Genomic DNA, 14,682 nt, shown 5'->3' on the forward strand with positions numbered 1-14,682 from the left:
CCCTAACTATTCTCAACTGGAGAGATAAATAAGGGAAAAAACTGGGTTTCAATATGGTTGTGCCCATTATGTTATATCTTCTGTGTTTAAACAACTAATATGAATTTAAAAAATACATCTACATACTACTCTCAGGATAATCTTTGATTAAATCATTATGTCTACACTTTATTTACTGTTTGGTGTTGCTTTAAATATAAAACTACGGGAAAAAAAGGTAAATGTTTAACCCTTTGACAGGGTTAATTTGTCTACATCGGAACAACGTTCCGATGTAAACAAATTGAAATCCTGCGATCGTGTGCAGATTTCAATGATGGGATCGGGTCATGGGGGGCGACCCTATGACGCTAGGCACGCCCTCCAGACCGCGATTGCATCCTGGAAGGGCAGTTGGCTTCAGGAAAGCCAAACGGCAAGGATGTTCTATTCCGTCCTATCGGCGCTAAAGCCTGGCGCGGTTAGGACAGAATAGAACACCTTAACGGCGGTAAAAGGTTAACTATCCTCAATTTTTAGAGCTAAGTTGCATGCAAAGGGGACAAAATAAATAATGAAAATATATTTGTTTTTTTTTAGTAAGCATAACTAAACCTGTGTGGTTAAATACACACACCATGATTTGAGTATATTATCAGTATTAGTAGTTAGTCTCTTTTGATCCTAAACAATTTAATTTTTTATAGAGCCTATTAGTTTATATAACAAATTAAATACTGCATAAATATAGACTTTGTGATGTCAGGAATGTTTCATTTTTTGATGATTTTATATAACACATCTGTATTATATTATAGAAAAATAAATTATAATTTCCCCAGAAAGCCACTAGGTGGAACATTGCAATCATTATTTTTTTGTGGGTAACAGAAAAGGGATGTTACATTTCTTAAATGGATAGTGAACACCTTATAAGTACAATAAATTCTGTTGTCTTGCTATAGAATAATATATCATCTAAACATTTGTATAACAAATTAAAGGGACATTGAACCCAAATATTTTCTTTCGTGATTCAGATAGAGCATGCAATTTTAAGCAACTTTCTAATTTACTCCTATTATCAAGTTTTCTTCGTTCTCTTGCTATCTTTATTTGAAAAAGAAGGCATCTAAGTTTTTTTTTTTTGGTTCAGGACTCTGGACAGCACTTTTTTATTGGTGGATGAATTTATCCACCAATCGGCAAGAACAACCCAGGTTGATCACCAAAAATGGGCCGACATCTAAACTTACATTCTTGTATTTCAAATAAAGATACCAAGATAATGAAGAAAATTTGATAAAAGGAGTAAATTAGAAAGTTGCCTAAAATTTAATGCTCTATCTGAATCACGAAAGAAATGTTTTGGGTTCAGTGTCCCTTTAACATTGTGTTTGCTGCAGTTGTTTTTCACTAGCCAAATGCCACCCACCAGTTTCCTTACTCGTAGGAGCTTATCAGGGCTTGCATCTGCCTATGATAAGGCTAGCCAGTTATTTGCTGTTTATCATTTAGGGAAAGATATGTACCAGGTTTAGAATAGAGAAGTTTGTAGGATGCTTTTCTAGTTCTAAAGATAAGAAAATCCACAATTATCAGAGCTAAATTACACAAAACGGGCACAAAATACATAATGAAACTGTATTGCTAAGTTGAAATATATTAGATATGTACATTCGGATCCTTTGGGATGATCCAAATGCGGAAGTAGGTGGCTGATCCTGCCGTTTGGATCTTTTCAGAGACGGATTTATTTGTGTGAAAAATCACCACGCTAAAAAAAAAAAAAAACTTCATCTCCAAAGGTTTTGTTGACATTTATAAATTATTCAAACAAAAAATGCAAAAAACCAGGCGAGTCTCCAGGCACTGTAGAATAAAAGTTCAATATTTATTGGAAACCAAATAGGAAAATTTAAGACATAGTGAGCATAAAATAAGAAAGCTGGGCTGTCTTACGCGTTTCGGCTACAGTTAGCCTTACTCATAGACACACTTTGTAAGAGCAGACACCGGGCTTAAATAGCCAAGTGGCTGGGAAAACAAAGCCCCAGCTGAACATAATTAACAAAAAGTGCATTCATATATTATACTGAGAGACTATTATAAATGTGACAGGTATGGAAAGGAAAGAATACTAAATTGTCATCATATAATGTCAAATAAACATATAAACTGGAGTAACAACCAGTAGTGATAACTTACTATCATAAGTATTGCAAATGTAAATATATATAAAGGGGAAGGTAATCTGCAATTTAAAGGGACATACCCGTGTTTTAAAGCATAGCTTGACATGACTAAAGTTAAAAGGGAACAAAAGCAGGGTAACTCACATAAGTATGTATATACATATACACACATATATGCTAGCAAGTCCCTCATTACAAAAGAGATTAAATAGCATGTGCATATTGAACCAAATATTATAAATTATGAACTTTTTAAACATTTAAAGGGACATGCACTTGAGTAAAGGTGCTTAAATCCACATCAAGCATGAGTAGTACCCAATTATGAAAATAAATTGATGGAACATATAATAACATTTGGAAAATAACTGTTTGATAAGGAGAATACTCCTCAATGTGATCAAAACATAGTATCAAAATGGATGTTAGATTCATGTTCTAATGGTAATACCTTTTAGCTACTGAAACTTAGATGCTTAGTATAATAAAAAGAAGACTATCTGTTATGAAATGATAAATATCAAGCAAATAATTGAGATGTCAAATTCTCTATAAGCTTATTGTTATAAATACAAAAAGTGATATGGACTGTTCTAAAGGAAGATAAACTTCAATAATAAAATAAATATTTGACCATTAGAATCGAGTTTATTCCAATAATCAACTTCGTTTCCAGAGGTTAATGACATCTCCTTCGATGTTAAAACCTTCCGGTCTCCTAGTTCTAAGTTGGAATATCCAGTATGCCTCTTGGTATAGTAATCTAGTAGTCATGTCACCTCCTCTATCTGGTGTCCTAATTTGCTCTATGACCTGCCATTGAAAACTTTTTACATTTTTGCCATGTTTGTGGATAAAGTGTCGTGCTAGATCTGAGCATTCAATACCATTATCAATATTATTGAGATGTTCACGGATTCTTGTACGTGCTTCTCTAGTCGAGCAACCTACATACTGTTTTCTGCAGGATGTGCAGTCCACCAAATAAATGACATTGTGTGTCCTGCAATTAGTACAGTTCTTAAGAAAATAGACCCTTTGAGTAGCCATGGATTGAAAATTTTTTGTTATACGTGTATAGCTACAAGCTATACATTTGTTAAAATGGCATTTATAATGCCCCTTAACATGTAACCAACTACTAGTACCAGGTTTTTTCTTTAACATACTCGGTGAAAGCATGTTCCCTATGGTGCAACCTCTTTTGGCCACAAAATTGCACCCAGATTGAACATAGTCTTTGAGACTGTCCTCTGCCGTGAGTATAGGGAGATGTTTGGTGATAATTGCACAAATATCCCTATACTGGGAACTGTAAGTGGTTGTAAAAAGGGGTTTTGATATATCAAAGTTATCACCCCTAGAAGAATTGTGATTGGTTGACAACATCGTTGACCTGTCGGTGCGTTTTACCTCCAATAGAGCCCTATTGACAACCTTCTTCGAATACCCTCTTTCTAAGAGTTGGATGGCTAGTATCTCACTATTTGTCTCAAAGTCAGTATCTGTTGTACAATTACGCTTCAAGTGTGTAAACTGTCCCTTTGCTATCCCAAAACCAGTGTGTCTGGGATGGTTACTTTTTGCATGCAAAATATTATTGCATGAAATGGGTTTACGGTACAGGTTCGTTATCACCTGGCCCTTTTCAACATCACCTGTTAGGGTGAGATCTAAATACGTTGTTGTGTGAGTATCTGATTGGTAGGTAAATTCTAATCCTGCTTCATTCTGGTTGATAAAGGACACAAAATCAGATTTCTGATCCTCTGTGCCAGTCCAGATGATCAAAAGATCATCAATGTATCTTTTATAGGTGCTGATGCAGTCACGATATGGGTTTTCCTCACCATAGACGTGGGACCGCTCCCACCATGGCATAAAAATGTTCGCATATGATGGTGCAAATTTTGCACCCATGGCGGTCCCACGTCTCTGGAGGAAATACTCATTTTCAAACTTAAAGTAATTCTGGTGTAGGAGAAAGTCTAAAGATTTGACTATAAATTCCTTAAGTGTGTCATCATAATTACTCAATTGATCTAAAAGACATCTAACTGCTACTAGCCCTTGGTCATGCGGAATGGCCGAGTACAGACCAACCACGTCAATTGTCAACCAAGAACAATCTTTATTCCAAACCACTTGTTTCAAACAGTTAAGAAGGTGCTTAGTATCACGTAAGTATGATGGAATCTGTAGGACGATGGGCTGCAGTAGGGAGTCAATCCAGCTAGAAAGCTGCTCAAATAATGATCCAATACCCGAGACTATAGGTCTCCCTTTCACCACCTCCAAGGATTTGTGTACCTTAGGGAGGTGGTGAAATATTGGTACAACAGGGTTGGAAACATATAAAAAATCCAAAGTATCCTGATCTATGACCCCCTCCTCCAGGCCATCGTCCAACAGACTCCATAGCTTGGTCTTAAACAATTCTGTGGGATCAGAATTCAAAATTCGATAGACATCTCTGTCATGTAGTTGTCTATGAGCCTCCTCTATGTAATTGGATCTATCCAAAACCACAATACTGCCTCCCTTGTCTGAGTCTTTTATGGTAATGTCTTGTCTAGATTTTAATTTATCCAAAGATTCTTTTTGTAATGCTGTTAAATTGGGGTAAGTGTGTTTCGGATTATTGTGGAGCTCAATCAAATCTTGTTCTACCCTTTTGTGAAAGGCTTCTAAAAAAGGTCCCCTTTCACGAATGGGGTAGAACACTGATTTCGGTTTATAACCAACATGTGACGATTTTAGAGTAAGTGAATCCGTGTATGCCTCAACACTTAGATCCTGCAGACTAAGTATATTGCATACTTCTTGAAAGTCCACTATATCATATATATGTGTTTGGGTAGAGCATAGTGATGGATCTGAGGGGGATGTAGAGGTATCGTCCGGATTTTTGTCCCAAAAATATTTTTTCAAAGTAAGGTTTCTAATTAGTTTATTAACATCGACAATCGTGTCGAAAAGATTAAACTTTTTTGTAGGGACATAGCCTAAACCCAGACTAAGTACCTCCATCTCCCCATCAGTCAGGACAGTAGAAGATAGATTGATAATCTTCAAAGGGTATATTTGTTCCTCCTTCCCCTGCCCCTGTGACGTCCCCTTCTGCCTCCTGCCCCTCTTCCTCTTTCCCCTCCTCCTGCGATGCCTCTGGTGGCAATTTGAAAAACCTGAGTATCTGCTGAGTTATTTATAGGGACTGAGGTGGCAGTAGGTCTAGGATCCGTTTCATTGTCACTGAGAAACTCCATGTTCCTTTGATCATTAACTGAGATCATTGGGGTAATGTTACCCCTCTTATGGGCGTTTCTCGTGACTATGGGATCTGGTCTGACATTCTTTATGATTGGACGTAAAACTTGTGATTCTTCATCAGAGGGACCGCTTGAGTCAAATCTATTCTCATTATCTGAGCGGTCATCCTCAGAAGTATCATTATCTGAAAAAGTAACCCTCTTGTCAGATCTCTCTTTACTGGATGAGTATGTTGATCTAGAATTAGACCTAGACTTCCTTTGTCTAATACTTGAAAGCTGAGAACGCAGATGCCAGTTATAAACCTTATTGTTGGTATAATCTGCGTAATCCCTATTGTATTTCCTGAGTTTAAAGTTATCTAGGTCAGTTCTAAATTTTTTGATCGTTTCTTGTAGGATTTGGTCAAACTGTGGGTATTTGGGGTGATCTATAAATGCATTAAGATCCTTTTGAATATTTACTAAATCCTCCCTAGTCTTTTTTAACTGTGACTCTTTATATCTTATTAGACCCATCAATCTACTAGAACATTCACTTAATATGATATTCCAGTCCTTAATAAAATCTGGATCATCAACATTAAAAGAGGGATATTTATTGAGTCTCAGTCCCCTTGGTATGAGGTTCATCTGTAGATATTTCTCCAGGGCACGCTTGTCTCACCATATCCTATACTCCTGCAAGAGAGTCTTTTCCAGTAATTGAAAATTACTCAATCAGCACCTATAAAAGATACATTGATGATCTTTTGATCATCTGGACTGGCACAGAGGATCAGAAATCTGATTTTGTGTCCTTTTATCAACCAGAATGAAGCAGGATTAGAATTTACCTACCAATCAGATACTCACACGACAACGTATTTAGATCTCACCCTAACAGGTGATGTTGAAAAGGGCCAGGTGATAACGAACCTGTACCGTAAACCCATTTCATGCAATAATATTTCTTTCATGTAATTAACAAGAGTCCATGAGCTAGTGACGTATGGGATATACATTCCTACCAGGAGGGGCAAAGTTTCCCAAACCTTAAAATGCCTATAAATACACCCCTCACCACACCCACAAATCAGTTTTACAAACTTTGCCTCCGATGGAGGTGGTGAAGTAAGTTTGTGCTAGATTCTACGTTGATATGCGCTCCGCAGCAAGTTGGAGCCCGGTTTTCCTCTCAGCGTGCAGTGAATGTCAGAGGGATGTGAGGAGAGTATTGCCTATTGAATGCAGTGATCTCCTTCTACGGGGTCTATTTCATAAGGTTCTCTGTTATCGGTCGTAGAGATTCATCTCTTACCTCCCTTTTCAGATCGACGATATACTCTTATATTTACCATTTCCTCTACTGATTCTCGTTTCAGTACTGGTTTGGCTTTCTACAAACATGTAGATGAGTGTCCTGGGGTAAGTAAGTCTTATTTTCTGTGACACTCTAAGCTATGGTTGGGCACTTTATTTATAAAGTTCTAAATATATGTATTCAAACATTTATTTGCCTTGACTCAGAATGTTCAACTTTCCTTATTTCCAGACAGTCAGTTTCATATTTGGGATTATGCTTTAATTATCATATATTTTCTTACCTCAAAAATTTGACTTTTTTCCCTGTGGGCTGTTAGGCTCGCGGGGGCTGAAAATGCTTCATTTTATTGCGTCATTCTTGGCGCGGACTTTTTTGGCGCAAAAATTCATTTCCGTTTCCGGCGTCATACGTGTCGCCGGAAGTTGCGTCATTTTTGACGTTATTTTGCGCCAAAAATGTCGGCGTTCCGGATGTGGCGTCATTTTTGGCGCCAAAAGCATTTAGGCGCCAAATAATGTGGGCGTTTTATTTGGCGCCAAAAAATATGGGCGTCGCCTTTGTCTCCACATTATTTCAGTCTCATTTTTCATTTGCTTCTGGTTGCTAGAAGCTTGATGTTTGGCATTTTTTTTCCCATTCCTGAAACTGTCTTATAAGGAATTTGATCTATTTTGCTTTATATGTTGTTTTTTCTCTTACATATTGCAAGATGTCTCACGTTGCATCTGAGCCAGAAGATACTACGGGAAAACCTCTGCCTGCTGGATCTACCAAAGCTAAGTGTATCTGCTGTAAACTTTTGGTAGCTATTCCTCCAGCTGTTGTTTGTATTAAATGTCATGACAAACTTGTTAATGCAGATAATATTTCCTTTAGTGATGTACCATTGCCTGTTGCAGTTCCCTCAACATCTAAGGTGCAGAATGTTCCTGATAACATAAGAGATTTTGTTTCTGAATCTATAAAGAAGGCTTTGTCTGTTATTTCTCCTTCTAGTAAACGTAAAAAGTCTTTTAAATCTTCTCTCTCTACAGATGAATTTTTAAATGAACACCATCATTCTGATTCTTTGGACTCTTCTGGTTCAGAGGATTCTGTCTCAGAGATTGATGCTGATAAATCTTCATATTTATTTAAGATGGAATTTATTCGCTCTTTACTTAAAGAAGTACTAATTGCTTTAGAAATAGAGGATTCTAGTCCTCTTGATACTAATTCTATACGTTTGGATAAGGTTTTTAAAGCTCCTGCGGTTATTCCAGAAGTCTTTCCTGTTCCTAATGCTATTTCTGCAGTAATTGCTAAGGAATGGGATAGATTGGGTAATTCATTTACTCCTTCTAAACGTTTTAAGCAATTATATCCTGTTCCGCCTGACAGGTTAGAATTTTGGGACAAAATCCCTAAAGTTGATGGGGCTATTTCTACCCTTGCTAAACGTACTACCATTCCTACATCAGATGGTACCTCGTTTAAGGATCCTTTAGATAGAAAAATTGAATCTTTTCTAAGAAAAGCTTATCTATGTTCAGGTAATCTTCTTAGACCTGCTATATCATTGGCTGATGTTGCTGCAGCTTCAACTTTTTGGTTGGAAACTCTAGCGCAACAAGTAACAAATCGTGATTCTCATGATATTATTATTCTTCTCCAGCATGCTAATAATTTCATCTGTGATGCCATTTTTGATATTATTAGAGTTGATGTTAGATTTATGTCTCTGGCTATCTTAGCCAGAAGAGCTTTATGGCTTAAGACTTGGAATGCTGATATGGCTTCTAAATCAACTCTACTTTCCATTTCTTTCCAGGGAAACAAATTATTTGGTTCTCAGTTGGATTCTATTATTTCAACTGTTACTGGTGGGAAAGGAACTTTTTTACCACAGGATAAAAAGTCTAAAGGTAAAAACAGGGCTAACAATCGTTTTCGTTCCTTTCGTTTCAACAAAGAACAAAAGCCTGATCCTTCGTCCTCAGGAGCAGTTTCAGTTTGGAAACCATCTCCAGTCTGGAATAAATCCAAGCCTGCTAGAAAGGCAAAGCCTGCTTCTAAGTTCACATGAAGGTACGGCCCTCATTCCAGTTCAGCTGGTAGGGGGCAGATTACGTTTTTTCAAAGAAATTTGGATCAATTCTGTTCACAATCTTTGGATTCAGAACATTGTTTCAGAAGGGTACAGAATTGGTTTCAAGATGAGACCTCCTGCAAAGAGATTTTTTCTTTCCCATGTCCCAGTAAATCCAGTGAAAGCTCAAGCATTTCTGAATTGTGTTTCAGATTTAGAGTTGGCTGGAGTAATTATGCCAGTTCCAATTCCGGAACAGGGGATGGGGTTTTATTCAAATCTCTTCATTGTACCAAAGAAGGAGAATTCCTTCAGACCAGTTCTGGATCTAAAATTATTGAATCGTTATGTAAGGATACCAACGTTCAAGATGGTAACTGTAAGGACTATATTGCCTTTTGTTCAGCAAGGGAATTATATGTCCACAATAGATTTACAGGATGCATATCTGCATATTCCGATTCATCCAGATCATTATCAGTTCCTGAGATTCTCTTTTCTAGACAAGCATTACCAATTTGTGGCTCTACCGTTTGGCCTTGCTACAGCTCCAAGAATTTTCACAAAGATTCTCGGTGCCCTTCTGTCTGTAATCAGAGAACAGGGTATTGTGGTATTTCCTTATTTGGACGATATCTTGGTACTTGCTCCGTCTTTACATTTAGCAGAGTCTCATACGAATCGACTTGTGTTGTTTCTTCAAGATCATGGTTGGAGGATCAATTTACCAAAAAGTTCTTTGATTCCTCAAACAAGGGTAACCTTTCTGGGTTTCCAGATAGATTCAGTGTCCATGACTTTGTCTTTAACAGACAAGAGACGTCTAAAATTGATTACAGCCTGTCGAAACCTTCAGTCTCAATCATTCCCTTCGGTAGCCTTATGCATGGAAATTCTAGGTCTTATGACTGCTGCATCGGACGCGATCCCCTTTGCTCGTTTTCACATGCGACCTCTTCAGCTCTGTATGCTGAACCAATGGTGCAGGGATTACACGAAGATATATCAATTAATATCTTTAAAACCGATTGTTCGGCACTCTCTAACGTGGTGGACAGATCACCATCGTTTAATTCAGGGGGCTTCTTTTGTTCTTCCGACCTGGACTGTAATTTCAACAGATGCAAGTCTCACAGGTTGGGGAGCTGTGTGGGGATCTCTGACGGCACAAGGAGTTTGGGAATCTCAGGAGGTGAGATTACCGATCAATATCTTGGAACTCCGTGCAGTTTTCAGAGCTCTTCAGTTTTGGCCTCTTCTGAAGAGAGAATCGTTCATTTGTTTTCAGACAGACAATGTCACAACTGTGGCATACATCAATCATCAAGGAGGGACTCACAGTCCTCTGGCTATGAAAGAAGTATCTCGAATTTTGGTTTGGGCGGAATCCAGCTCCTGTCTAATCTCTGCGGTTCATATCCCAGGTGTAGACAATTGGGAAGCGGATTATCTCAGTCGCCAAACGTTGCATCCGGGCGAATGGTCTCTTCACCCAGAGGTATTTCTTCAGATTGTTCAAATGTGGGGGTTCCCAGAGATAGATCTGATGGCCTCTCATCTAAACAAGAAACTTCCCAGGTATCTGTCCAGATCCCGGGATCCTCGGGCGGAGGCAGTGGATGCATTATCACTTCCTTGGAAGTATCATCCTGCCTATATCTTTCCGCCTCTAGTTCTTCTTCCAAGAGTAATCTCCAAGATTCTGAGGGAATGCTCGTTTGTTCTGCTAATAGCTCCGGCATGGCCTCACAGGTTTTGGTATGCGGATCTTGTCCGGATGGCATCTTGCCAACCATGGACTCTTCCGTTAAGACCAGACCTTCTGTCTCAAGGTCCTTTTTTCCATCCGGATCTGAAATCCTTAAATTTAAAGGTATGGAGATTGAACGCTTGATTCTTGGTCATAGAGGTTTCTCTGACTCCGTGATTAATACTATGTTACAGGCTCGTAAATCTGTATCTCGAGAGATATATTATAGAGTCTGGAAGACTTATATTTCTTGGTGTCTTTCTCATCATTTTTCTTGGCATTCTTTTAGAATACCGAGGATTTTACAGTTTCTTCAGGATGGTTTAGATAAGGGTTTGTCCGCGAGTTCTTTGAAAGGACAAATCTCCGCTCTTTCTGTTCTTTTTCACAGAAAGATTGCTATTCTTCCTGATATTCATTGTTTTGTACAAGCTTTGGTTCGTATAAAACCTGTCATTAAGTCAATTTCTCCTCCTTGGAGTTTGAATTTGGTTCTGGGAGCTCTTCAAGCTCCTCCGTTTGAACCTATGCATTCATTGGACATTAAATTACTTTCTTGGAAAGTTTTGTTCCTTTTGGCCATCTCTTCTGCTAGAAGAGTTTCTGAATTATCTGCTCTTTCGTGTGAGTCTCCTTTTCTGATTTTTCATCAGGATAAGGCGGTGTTGCGAACTTCTTTTGAATTTTTACCTAAAGTTGTGAATTCCAACAACATTAGTAGAGAAATTGTGGTTCCTTCATTATGTCCTAATCCTAAGAATTCTAAGGAGAAATCATTGCATTCTTTGGATGTTGTTAGAGCTTTGAAATATTATGTTGAAGCTACGAAATCTTTCCGTAAGACTTCTAGTCTATTTGTTATCTTTTCCGGCTCTAGGAAAGGCCAGAAAGCTTCTGCCATTTCTTTGGCATCTTGGTTGAAATCTTTAATTCATCTTGCCTATGTTGAGTCGGGTAAAATTCCGCCTCAGAGAATTACAGCTCATTCTACTAGGTCAGTATCTACTTCCTGGGCGTTTAGGAATGAAGCTTCGGTTGACCAGATCTGCAAAGCAGCAACTTGGTCCTCTTTGCATACTTTTACTAAATTCTACCATTTTGATGTATTTTCTTCTTCTGAAGCAGTTTTTGGTAGAAAAGTTCTTCAGGCAGCGATTTCAGTTTGAATCTTCTGCTTATGTTTTTTGTTAAACTTTATTTTGGGTGTGGATTATTTTCAGCAGGAATTGGCTGTCTTTATTTTATCCCTCCCTCTCTAGTGACTCTTGTGTGGAAAGATCCACATCTTGGGTAGTCATTATCCCATACGTCACTAGCTCATGGACTCTTGTTAATTACATGAAAGAAAACATAATTTATGTAAGAACTTACCTGATAAATTCATTTCTTTCATATTAACAAGAGTCCATGAGGCCCACCCTTTTTTGTGGTGGTTATGATTTTTTTGTATAAAGCACAATTATTCCAATTCCTTATTTTATATGCTTCGCACTTTTTTTCTTATCACCCCACTTCTTGGCTATTCGTTAAACTGATTTGTGGGTGTGGTGAGGGGTGTATTTATAGGCATTTTAAGGTTTGGGAAACTTTGCCCCTCCTGGTAGGAATGTATATCCCATACGTCACTAGCTCATGGACTCTTGTTAATATGAAAGAAATGAATTTATCAGGTAAGTTCTTACATAAATTATGTTTTTGCATGCAAAAAGTAACCATCCCAGACACACTGGTTTTGGGATAGCAAAGGGACAGTTTACACGCTTGAAGCGTAATTGTACAACAGATACTGACTTTGAGACAAATAGTGAGATACTAGCCATCCAACTCTTAGAAAGAGGGTATTCGAAGAAGGTTGTCAATAGGGCTCTATTGGAGGTAAAACGCACCGACAGGTCAACGATGTTGTCAACCAATCACAATTCTTCTAGGGGTGATAACTTTGATATATCAAAACCCCTTTTTACAACCACTTACAGTTCCCAGTATAGGGATATTTGTGCAATTATCACCAAACATCTCCCTATACTCACGGCAGAGGACAGTCTCAAAGACTATGTTCAATCTGGGTGCAATTTTGTGGCCAAAAGAGGTTGCACCATAGGGAACATGCTTTCACCGAGTATGTTAAAGAAAAAACCTGGTACTAGTAGTTGGTTACATGTTAAGGGGCATTATAAATGCCATTTTAACAAATGTATAGCTTGTAGCTATACACGTATAACAAAAATTTTTCAATCCATGGCTACTCAAAGGGTCTATTTTCTTAAGAACTGTACTAATTGCAGGACACACAATGTCATTTATTTGGTGAACTGCACATCCTGCAGAAAACAGTATGTAGGTTGCTCGACTAGAGAAGCACGTACAAGAATCCGTGAACATCTCAATAATATTGATAATGGTATTGAATGCTCAGATCTAGCACGACACTTTATCCACAAACATGGCAAAAATGTAAAAAGTTTTCAATGGCAGGTCATAGAGCAAATTAGGACACCAGATAGAGGAGGTGACATGACTACTAGATTATTATACCAAGAGGCATACTGGATATTCCAACTTAGAACTAGGAGACCGGAAGGTTTTAACATCGAAGGAGATGTCATTAACCTCTGGAAACGAAGTTGATTATTGGAATAAACTCGATTCTAATGGTCAAATATTTATTTTATTATTGAAGTTTATCTTCCTTTAGAACAGTCCATATCACTTTTTGTATTTATAACAATAAGCTTATAGAGAATTTGACATCTCAATTATTTGCTTGATATTTATCATTTCATAACAGATAGTCTTCTTTTTATTATACTAAGCATCTAAGTTTCAGTAGCTAAAGGTATTACCATTAGAACATGAATCTAACATCCATTTTGATACTATGTTTTGATCACATTGAGGAGTATTCTCCTTATCAAACAGTTATTTTCCAAATGTTATTATATGTTCCATCAATTTATTTTCATAATTGGGTACTACTCATGCTTGATGTGGATTTAAGCACCTTTACTCAAGTGCATGTCCCTTTAAATGTTTAAAAAGTTCATAATTTATAATATTTGGTTCAATATGCACATGCTATTTAATCTCTTTTGTAATGAGGGACTTGCTAGCATATATGTGTGTATATGTATATACATACTTATGTGAGTTACCCTGCTTTTGTTCCCTTTTAACTTTAGTCATGTCAAGCTATGCTTTAAAACACGGGTATGTCCCTTTAAATTGCAGATTACCTTCCCCTTTATATATATTTACATTTGCAATACTTATGATAGTAAGTTATCACTACTGGTTGTTACTCCAGTTTATATGTTTATACTAGCCCCTCATTTGACATTATATGATGACAATTTAGTATTCTTTCCTTTCCATACCTGTCACATTTATAATAGTCTCTCAGTATAATATATGAATGCACTTTTTGTTAATTATGTTCAGCTGGGGCTTTGTTTTCCCAGCCACTTGGCTATTTAAGCCCGGTGTCTGCTCTTACAAAGTGTGTCTATGAGTAAGGCTAACTGTAGCCGAAACGCGTAAGACAGCCCAGCTTTCTTATTTTATGCTCACTATGTCTTAAATTTTCCTATTTGGTTTCCAATAAATATTGAACTTTTATTCTACAGTGCCTGGAGACTCGCCTGTTTTTTTGCATTTTTTGTTTGGATATACACAGTTACCAGGCTCGAATCTCGGCACTCAGGTGGTTAGTTGGTGTATGGGGCTACGATTGTGTAGTAGGGAATCCCATTGGCGCAGGAGACGATTCACGTCACGAACCAGGAAGCGCCTGACCACGCTCAGCTACAGCGTGCAAACAACACAGCACTACGGAGGCTGTGAAGCGGTATGCCTATGCGGATGGATATCGGAGCACAGGTTAACGACCTCCACGAGTGAGGAGCAAGTGGAACGGCAGCGGGGCAGGATGTTATAAAGGCTCGCGGAGAAAGGCTAAAGCAGCAAGTTTGGTGAGTTATACACCACTCCGGTGTTCAGCCGTACTTAAACCTGCCACACCGCAGATTTAGCTCTGTTCATACTTTTACATACTGCATGTTTTGCACGCACAAACAGCTTCTGGACAGGATTTATTTCCCTCCCCATACACCACACAC

The 14,682-nt window shown here is 37.9% G+C and overlaps 1 protein-coding gene across 1 annotated transcript in view; it reads left to right on the forward strand.

The window, feature by feature from the left end:
- Positions 1-14,682, forward strand: part of SDF4 (stromal cell derived factor 4) — a 119,310-nt gene that overhangs the window by 12,755 nt on the left and 91,873 nt on the right. The gene's annotated exons all lie outside the window — the stretch shown is intronic.

The sequence above is a fragment of the Bombina bombina genome, chromosome 8, assembly GCF_027579735.1.
Source record: "Bombina bombina isolate aBomBom1 chromosome 8, aBomBom1.pri, whole genome shotgun sequence".
Classification (NCBI taxonomy): domain Eukaryota; kingdom Metazoa; phylum Chordata; class Amphibia; order Anura; family Bombinatoridae; genus Bombina; species Bombina bombina.